Here is a 10513-nt window from a genome sequence, read left to right as displayed (position 1 = left end):
GAAAAGATATAAACAATCATATAGAAAGATGCGAATCATGTGCGAAACACAAAGGATACCCAATCACACCTGCACCGATGGGTAATTACCCTGTACCACATCAACCATGGGACGTTGTCGCTGTTGATTTACTCAAGATGCCATTATCATACAATAATAACCTATACTTATTCGTAGCAACGGATCATTTTTCCCGTTATGTCATTTTATCTCCAATTAAAGATAAGACAGCAGAGACAGTAGCAAAGGCAATAACAGATCATGTAATATGTCGCTTTACTACCCCAAAGGTACTAATAAGTGATAATGGAGGAGAATTTAATTCTGAGATCTTACAAGAAACATGTAAACAATACAACATCAAAAAGGTTAACGTTTTAGCCTATCACCCAGCATCGAATGAGTTGGTAGAGAGACAAAATAAAAAAGTATTAGATGTGCTACGACACACTCTCAGTGAAAATTATGCAACCTGGGATGATTGGATTCCCAGAGTAGAATCCTCAATTAATGGATCTATAAATAAATCCATAGGTGACACACCACATTTCATTATATATGGAACAGATAAAAAACTACCATATGAGCTCCTAGAAGGTGACAGTCTGCCCATATACAATTACGATGATTACTCTAAACTCCGTTTACGTGAATTCCAGGACATACACAAAAGAGTCAAAAAACAATTAACGATGTCCAAGGAAGAAATGACGGAGGCATTTAACAAGAAGGCAAGAGATTCACCTATTAGCTTAGGAGACACTGTTTATAGTATCATTCATACGAGAGACAATAAATTATCCCCAAAATTTGAGGGCCCATACAGAGTAATTAACATGAAAGCAAACAAAGTTTTAATTAAGTCACTGTCAAGTGGCGAAGAGAAACAAGTTCATATTGACCATTTAAAACGAGTTTCAAGGGAATTATCCAATAATTATTCAGCATTGGATACAACCGAACAGGCGAACATACCTCAAGAAACCAAGCAAGAAAACAACAATGATTACAAAAAGAAAATAAGGTCATATACTAAACAATCGAACATAGGTGCAACTGTTCCAATAAAATCTACAGTACATCATTTACGAGAATTAAATATCGATTTAAACTCCTTCTATAAATGAAATAACAATCAACCGTAACGCACATCATCACTATCATCGACCACAGCATGACCATATTAGGAAATTAATATATATTTTTTTTCTGTAGGTTACGATGAAGGAACTTATGCTATGGATTCTCCTCTACATAGCAAGAGGATATGCGCACTTAGACCCCCAACACATAGTACGACAAAGATGCCTCATAGCTCCAACGGCCACGACTACAATCGTTAAGGACGTCATGAGTACTGAAATAAGTCTAGATTACTTGTATGAATTACCTACTTATCTAGACAATCTTGCGAAGCCAATGCGAACTCTGGACTTCATGATAGGAAATTATGTTTCACAAGCACATAACACAAAGGAAGTGAATGAAATGGTAAAGTTAGTGAAATGGAAACTAGAACAGGTAAAGTCAACTATGCTCATCTTGATCCAAGATCTCCCATCTCATGGAACGGAGGTACTGAGCGACAGGAACAACATCACTCGTACTCGCCAAAAGCGCGTTTTGTTCGACCTGGGTGGCGCAGTTCTTGGGAACATCTTTGGATTGGCTACAGAGGATGACCTTAAAGAAATAAACAGATTTAATAAAATAGCTCAGATACTAACATACCAAGATAAATTCATCACAGGACAGAACTCAGCAATGAAGACAATTGTGAAAAATCTGAGGCAGAAAACATAGCTCTCGAGAGTGTAGATAAAATAAATGAAATGGAAGGAAACATTACACGTTTCCAACACTTCTCCATCATCACAGAACATATTGACACGATTCTACTACAATTAGACAACACTAGAGATAGTTTCAGGGCACTTATGCAAGGAATTTCGAATGCTGGTGATGGCAAGATCACAATTGACTTACTCCCAGTTCATGAGCTACGTCAGATAATTAGTCAAGGCATACATAAACATAAATTGAAGCCGTTGTTCCACAGTAGGGAATTCATGCAATATTATCCATATTTAGAAGCAACACTAACACCAACATCAGTAGTAGTTCATGTACCATTCATAACTGAAGACCTGTTCACAGTATACCAAATACATCCCTTTCCCTATAAAAATAACAACACTTTCGTCATCATCAACATCAACACAGACACCGAACTCATCATGGTCTCCAAGAGACGGGACACTGTCACTTTCGCAAGTGAATCAACGATTGAACGAAAGTGCCGCACATCCTTACATGCTGTTCATCTTTGTCCTGTGTACATTTTCACGTTTCAGCCTACTGATACAGTCCCTTGTGAAATGGCTATCATCAGAAATGACAATATTCATAATCATTGCAACTTCACTTTTGCTCCAGATAAACTTGTACACCATCAACGCATCGGACACTCACAGTTTTTTTATTTCACTCATAACACATCAGTTTACATAGTCTGTCCAGATATACCACCATCTCATACTTCAGCCTCAGGATTATACATAGCACCAGACTACTGTGTGGTATTTACACCAGCCATGTCTACATTATTCACCATCAATCACTACGCCATTCTCAATCATACACACAAACATTTCCACCCACTGCCTGATATGGACTTAAACATGAGCACAAGTATTAAGTTGACTTCACCTAAGTTTGAAACTATGCAGCTGATCAATGAAACAATGAAGCCCTGGGAAGATTTGAGTTTGAGTATGTTCAACCCATATTATGTGCATAGCCCAGCACCTACTGTCTTTATCTTCTGCATTGTATTTGCAGTACTGCTGTTCGCAATGCACAGAATGCATGCAAGAATTGCTAATTTGGAGTCAGTATTTAGTGGGGGGAGAGTTAACATCCAAGTTAACCCCCCTGAATGAAGTGTACATATTTTGTATATATATATATATATATATATATATATATGTATATATTTCACTACAATAACCCAAGTACATACTGTATTACAGTTAAATAGCTTACTTTTAATGCATTTATTCAAATATGTATACAACTTGTTTAAAATGTAATATTACTGGATAATTGCTATTTACTATGAATGTTATATGTATACAATATTTTAATCAATATTATGTACTAATAGATTAGCGTATGTCAATGATAATTGCTGTCGGAGGACCTTCAGCGGCGTGGCCGAGCAATGTTATGAGTCCATATTATATTTACAAATCATAATAGATAGATAGATAAATAGACAGATAGACAGCTCTATGCGAGCCTGGAAAAGGGAAATGATCTTGCAAGTTAACTGAGGAAATGCTGACGACAGATTAGGAAGTAGCACTGTTAGGAGATGATGCAGGTAGTGTGTCAGCGAGATAGCAGGGGAACAAAGCCTAGTGACATACACACATACACACACACAGGTTTCTGGAACTTTCCAACCACAGTGTAACACACGTGACACGACCCCTGTTTCACCAGAATTTAGGAGAGCTCAGAAGGAGACAGGCCATAGAATCGGCAGGTAGTAGGGAGAAAGGCTTAGCAACTTGGAAGAGAGAGAGAGAGAGCAAGACAGGGAGGTAGCTAGCGGGACTCTACTTATACTTCACTCGTGGGTGAGAGACTTTGTTAATATTCCAAGACAAATAAAAATAGCCCCATACTATTCTTTACCTCTCCTGTCATTGAATGACAAAAGGGAACCAAGATTTTCTACTTACAAAACTACTCAAGTATAACAACCGCTCGTCCACAAGTTCAATATATACTGTATATATAACTTCTCTACAAGTAACTACAAAGTCCTTTTTGTGACACTACTACTCTGCGGCCAGGTTGTGTTAGGAAGAATTTTGCTACCGTATTCCCTGTGTGTCGTAAATGGCGACTAAAAGGGACGGGGTGAGGGGACAACGGACCCCCTCCTCTGTTTTTTTTTTTTTAATTCCTAAAATGAGACAGTCCATAGAAATGGATGGAGGATGGAGTTATCCCCGTACCCTGAAGATTGGGTCTATGAATGTGCGTGGATGTAGTACGATTGAGACTAAAAGGGAGGAGATTGGGAGAATGTTTGTGAGAAGAAAGTTGGATGTGTTAGCTTTGAGTGAAATAAAGATGAAAGGAAAAGGTGAGTCTAAGTCTGAAAGTGTGAATGGAAGATTGTCAGGCGTTGACAGAGGAAGGGCAAGAGATGGTGTGGTCTTGTTAGCGAGCCCAGAAGTACAGCAGTCTGTGACTGAATGGAAGGAGGTGTCATCGAGACTGATGTGGGTGAAAGCAAAATTTGAACATGAGTTGTGGATACTTGTGAGTGCGTATGGTCCTGGCAGTGAAAGGAATTAAGAAGAGAGGAAGTCTTTCTGGAATGATGTTGATGAGTGTCTGCAGAGTTTTGGAGCGAATGTGAGTGTTGTAATGATGGGAGATCTGAATGCTAGAGTGGGAAATGTAGCAGTTCAAGGTGTAGCTGGTATGTATAGTGTGCCTGGAAGAAATGAAAATGGGGGACGAATGATAGGGATGTGGGTTGAGATGGTGATCGGAAATACCTTGTTTGAGAAAAAAGATATTTATAAGTATAGATGGATGAGACAAGAGGGTGGAAGGGTTGTTGATAGAGCATTGATGGATTATGTGGTTGTGTCCAAGAATGTAATAGGAAGATTGTTGGATGTGAGAGTTATGAGACGGGAGGGTGGAGGTATGTCTGACTACTACCTCGTGGAGGGAAAGTTGAGAGTAGGTAAGAGATGGGTGAAAGCTAGGAGAGTTAGGTGTGGCAGGGAGGTTTTGAAACTGAGTGAGTTGGATAAAAGAGAGAAATGACAGAGTATCAGGAGAAATTGAAATATGAGTGGAACGCAGTGAAAGATCAGGGGAATGGAAGGGTGGAGGAGGAATGGCAGTTGTTTAAGAGTAATATGGTGGGGCATGCGGAAGAGGTGTGTGATGTGAGACGAGTGGGTGGTGGAGTAAGAAAGGGAAGTGAATGGTGATGTGAGGAAATAAGTATGGTAGTGGCTGAGAAGAGACGTGCATATGAAGTGTGGCTGCATAAGAAGGATGAGGTGTCATATGAGAGGTATAAGGAAAAGGGGAATAGGGCAAGAAGGGCTGTGTGTTATGTTAAAGTGGCAGCAGATGACAAGTGGGGTAGGCGGTTGACTGAGAATTTTCAACATAATATGAAAACGTTTTGGAAGGAGGTGAGCAGGGTGCGAAAGGAAGAGTCAGGGAAGGAAAAGCGAGTAAAAGCAGAGGATGGAAGGATGTTAATTGAGATGGGTGCAGTAAGGAAAAGATGGGCGGAGTATTTTGAAAGATTGTTAAATGTAAAGGAGGAAAGGGAGGCTGAGATTGTGGCAGATGGAGGAATGCAAGTAATAAATGGAATAAATGTGTTGGGAGAGTTGAATGATTCTTTGATTACGATGGAGGAAGTGCAGGAGGCAGTAAAGGAGACGAAAACAGGGAAAGCTGCAGGTATGGATGGGTGAGCTGTAGAATGCCTTAAAGGTGGTGGAGCGACTATTGTTGACTGGTTAGTAAGATTGTTGAATGTGTGCTTTGCAAAAGGTATGGTGCCAGTTGACTAGGCAAGTGCTTGTGTAGTCTCGTTGTATAAAGGTAAGGGTGATTAGTATGAATGAACTCTCTTTAGGGGTATAACTTTGTTGAGTGTTGTAGGTAAGGTGTATGGTAGAATGTTATTTAAGAGAGTTAGAGAGGGTACAGAGGGAGTGATTGGTGATGAGCAGAGTGGTCTTAGGAGAGGGAGGGGATGCATGGATCAGGTGTTTGCTGTGAGACAGGTGTGTGAAAAGTATTTGACGAAAGGTAAGGATGTATTTTGGGCGTTCATGGATTTAGAGAAAGCGTATGATAGAATTGATAGGGAGGCTTTGTGGACCGTTTTAAGAGTGTATGGACTTGATGATAGGTTGTTAAAAAGAGTGGAAAGTTTTTATGTCAATAGTACAGCGTGTGTAAAAGCGGGAAATACTGTGAGTGATTGGTTTCCCGTGAGAGTGGGGCTATGGCAGGAATGTGTGATGTCGCCTTGGTTATGTAATATTTATATGGATGGGGTTGTAAGGGAGGTGAATGCAAGAGTGTTAGCTGGAGGTCTGAGTCTGGTGAATGTTGATGGTGGAGAATGGAATCTGAAGCAGCTGCTGTTTGCGAATGATACTGCACTGGTGGCTGATTCAGAGGAGAGACTGAGACAGTTGGTAGATTGGAAGGGTGTGTGAAAGGAGGAAAATGAAAGTAAATGAGAATAAAAGTAAATTGATGAAGTGTACGAGGTTGGTAGATGGTAGGAGGATGAATATAGTTTTGAATGGTGAGTTGCTTGAGAAGGTAGAGTGTTTTAAGTATTTAGGGTCACATGTTGCTGTGGATGGAAGAATAGATGCAGAAGTGAAGTTTAGAATGAATGAAGTAAGACATGTGCTGGGAGGAATGAAAAAAAAGTGTTCAGATTTCGTTCGCTTAGAATGGATGTAAAGAGAAGGCTATATGAGGGTGTTGTGGTACCAATTGCGTTATATGTGGCTGAAATATGGAATATGGGTGTAGCAAAGAGGAAAACTTTGAATGTAATGGAGATGATGTGTCTGAGCAGTATGTGTGGAGTGATGCGTACGGACAGAATGAGAAATGATGACGTGTGAAGAACTGGAGTTGTGTGGGAGATGGCTGATCGAGTTGAGCAGAGGGTGTTGCGATGGTTTGGACATGTGGAGAGAATGGATAATGCTGATCGAGTTGAGCAGAGGGTGTTGCGATGGTTTGGACATGTGGAGAGAATGGATAATGAGCGATTGGTGAAAAAGATAACTGGATCTGATGTGAGAAGTGTAAAGCTGAGAGGAAGACCACGAATAGAATGGATGGACAATGTGATGAGAGTGTTGGATGAGAGAGGGATGTCTGTTGAGCAAGGAAGAGTGGCTGTGCGTGATAGAAATGATCGGAGAGAAATTGTGAATGAATAAATAATGATGCAGCCCTGAGGGGTTATTCTCCTGCATTTGGTCTGATCAGCTGATCAGGTCACGTGTGGGTAAGGGGATGGGTCCATAATGATGTGGCAGGGGTAATCCAGCTCTGCTGTCGGGTCCTGATGTGGATGTCACTAATTGCCCTGCGCAGTTGACCCTTGTGCAGTGTGGTTCGGTGAGGATCTGTCCCTTCTTCCCTTAGGGCTAACATGCGAATGAAAGTGTTTGAGTGAATGAGTAAATGGGGAGAGTGTCGTCCTGTCTCGGCTACCTTCCTTTCCTTGGGGGAAGCAGCCTAGGTATGTAGATGGATAGATAGACATCAAAATCAATACTGCTTTGTGGAATCGTAAATGTTGGTGATGACGTGGGTAAAAAGACGAATCCAGCATGAAGTTGGGGTATTTTGAATGGAACAGTGGACAGGAATTATTAAATAGAAGAACATGATGCATCAGAAATCTGTAAGACAAAGCAGACGAAGGATGGAAGAGGAACAACACTGCGACAATCAGCAGAATACGGAGGAATTATCTGGGTGCCTAAGCTTATAAAACGAATGCATTAATAACTGGTAAGTTTCCTTGCCTCTAGATAATGATGTGTGCTCGAATAATTGTTAAAAGTAAAAATTACAAGTCCATGGTTAGACCAATTTTAATTTATGGGCACGAGTCGTGGTACAGTACAATTGCAACAGGTCAGTAAGTATTCGGATTTGAGAACCTAATTCTGAGAGGGATTCTTGGGGTAAAGTGGCAAGACAGAGTTAAAAATGAAAGAGTAAAGGATATTACGAGAGTGGAACCACTTGATGAATATGTGGGACTGTCTCGCTGCAAATGGCTGGGGCACATATGAAGAAAAGAAGGCAGTTTAATACAGGATGTGCCAGAGTGGACTGCTCGAGGAAGAAGAGGCAAAGGTAGGCCGAGGGAAACCTGGTTGAGGACAATGAAAAGAGAAGCAGGAGAGGAGTTTTGCTGGGACCTGAAGGAGATGGCAAGATACAAATATTGGTGGAGAGAGATTATCGAGGCCCTATGCATCCCGTGGAGAGCCACAGAAAATGAATGACTGACTGATTGGGGATTGAATAATGATGCTACAATAACAAGTTCTACTACTACTACTACTACTACCACTACAACTATTAATGATGATGATAATGAAAATGATAATAATAATAATAATAATAATAATAATAATAATAAAGAAATAAGTAATACAATAACATTAAAAGTAATATCAATTATCTTAAACACAGCAATAAACATTAACGCAAATTTGTTATTATCGATTAACAACGATTTTATATAATATAAAAAAGTGTTTCTTCATGTTGAGAAGACTAACTGCGCATTATCAAGTGAAGGATTAAACGTTACAGAAGAAGCTGATGACCTTGAACAGGACGAAGGTGAAACAATGCTATCTGAACGATTCTTTGGGAGTTACAGAGGGGAGGGATGGTGTGAGATGGGGGGGAGGTGAATCGGAAAGCTTGATTTAACCGAGCTGTTGTCGTTCTCTCTCGTCGGAGAAACAATAGAGGATTCGATAGTATGTAACAAACTCCAGCATTTTCATACCATATTCACAGCATGTAAGGGTGTTGAGAAATATAATTAGCAAATTGATAAAGAAGTATACTGATGCAAAATAGATCTAATAATATTTAGAAACAAATAATTTGCCAGAAATATATGCGACCGTTTATGCATATGATGATGTCTATAGCGCCCTTAGATTAAGGAAGTGTTACAGGGTAAACCAAAAATATCCTCTCATTGTCGCACTAGGCGATAATCGAACCTGGAACCTTTCAGCTGCGTGTTTAACACTTCATAACTCAACCATACCAGTGTCCAAAAGTGTAAGTGTAATCTCTTTGGAGGACAACCTTGTTCTAGAAATATATACGATCTTTCAAATTATTGTCTTATGGACTGTTTGGGTCGATTGTGTTTTAGTTAAAATACCCATACAATAATGAGACATTAAAGTTCTGAATTATAAGGGACAACATTAATATTGCTCGTATTTGGTGATTCTCTTTATATCAAATATTTACAAGGCTCCTTAGCCGTTACACGTAGACATTACTTAATGATTTATAAAAATGTTAGTTTCTTGAATAGTCTCATTGGTTGGAGTTTAGTTTAATCGTGTGGGAACGAATCTGTTCATCAAAAAACACGCAGTGATTATCAGGTGGCTCAAAATAATCCCGTTCATGGCCTGGCTGAGGATCGACTCCGGGCCTCTCCTCTGCGATTCAGAAATTCTCCTGTTCCGCAACGATAACCCCTTCCAGGATAGTTTACTCTGTGACTCTTCCTTGAGAGAGAGAGAGAGAGAGAGAGAGAGAGAGAGAGAGAGAGAGAGAGAGTACTGGGGGGGGGGGAGGGCTACCCCATTAACCCCATTAACAAGAAGCGGGGTTTTTGGTGGCGCGGGAGGAATGGAAGAAGGGGAGGGAAGGGGAGAGATGGAGGGAATTACAGTGTGAGACGTAACTCTTGTTTTTCACACCTGCGTCAGGACTTATGTCCACGATAGTCCGTCATAGCTGGGAATATACATTCGTTATATACTTCTCGTTTCATACATACTGGCAAGCTACCTTTCCTTATATCTCTATATTTACAGAAAGCTTTCCATTCAGTTTTACTGTGTCTTTTTATTGCGTTTTCATTGCCTTTTCTTAGTCATTGTATTTGTCACAAATTATCAGGCCCCTCAACTTCTTCCAAATTTATTTTTCATTTATTTTGATGATGCTTTTTGGTGTATTTGGAATAAACATCAGCTTTTCTGCGGTTCATCTTTAGCTCTGCTCTGAGACCTTCTCTCTCTCTAGGTCATTTAGCATTTCTTGTAATGTCCCTGCTGTTTCTGAGATCAGGACAATGTCATCACCCTATCTTAAATGGTTAAATATTCTCCATCTATGTTTACTCTTTTGTTCTCCCATTCCAGCTGTCTGAAAAACAATCCTAAGGCATATTGTAATTAGTTTTGATGCATTTGTATCCCCCTGCCGCAAATCTCTGTTAATCTGTTCCTTTTTTCTGAAACTCTATGGAGCTTACTGTAACTGTAGCTGTTCCCTCTTTTATAATTATGTTTTCTAGTATAATCCTCTCACTTACTCCTCGTTTCTGCAGTTTATATATAACTGCCATGTTCTCCACCGGGTCCAAAGCTTTTTCACAAAACCTTACCACAGTGGTTTATTATATTCTGTAGTACACATGCTCAATAGTCGAATACCTACTTCGGAATCCTGCCTGCCCACGAGGTTGGTTTTCTTCCAGGTCTGTTGTTATGCTGTTAGTAAAGATTTTAGTGAAGAGTTTGTAAATATCTGACAATAAGCTAATATAGGTCGATAGTTATTATTTTCTGAGCTGCCTTTCTTGTAAAGCAAATTAAGCATTGCAGTACACAATGTTTCGGGATTTTTTTTTCTT

Source organism: Coenobita brevimanus, chromosome 40 (assembly GCF_032717465.1).
Source record: "Coenobita brevimanus isolate Jiangsu-jjx chromosome 40, ASM3271746v2, whole genome shotgun sequence".
NCBI lineage: Eukaryota > Metazoa > Arthropoda > Malacostraca > Decapoda > Coenobitidae > Coenobita > Coenobita brevimanus.
The sequence above is the reverse complement of the archived record's forward strand: the minus strand, read 5'-3'. Positions refer to the sequence as shown.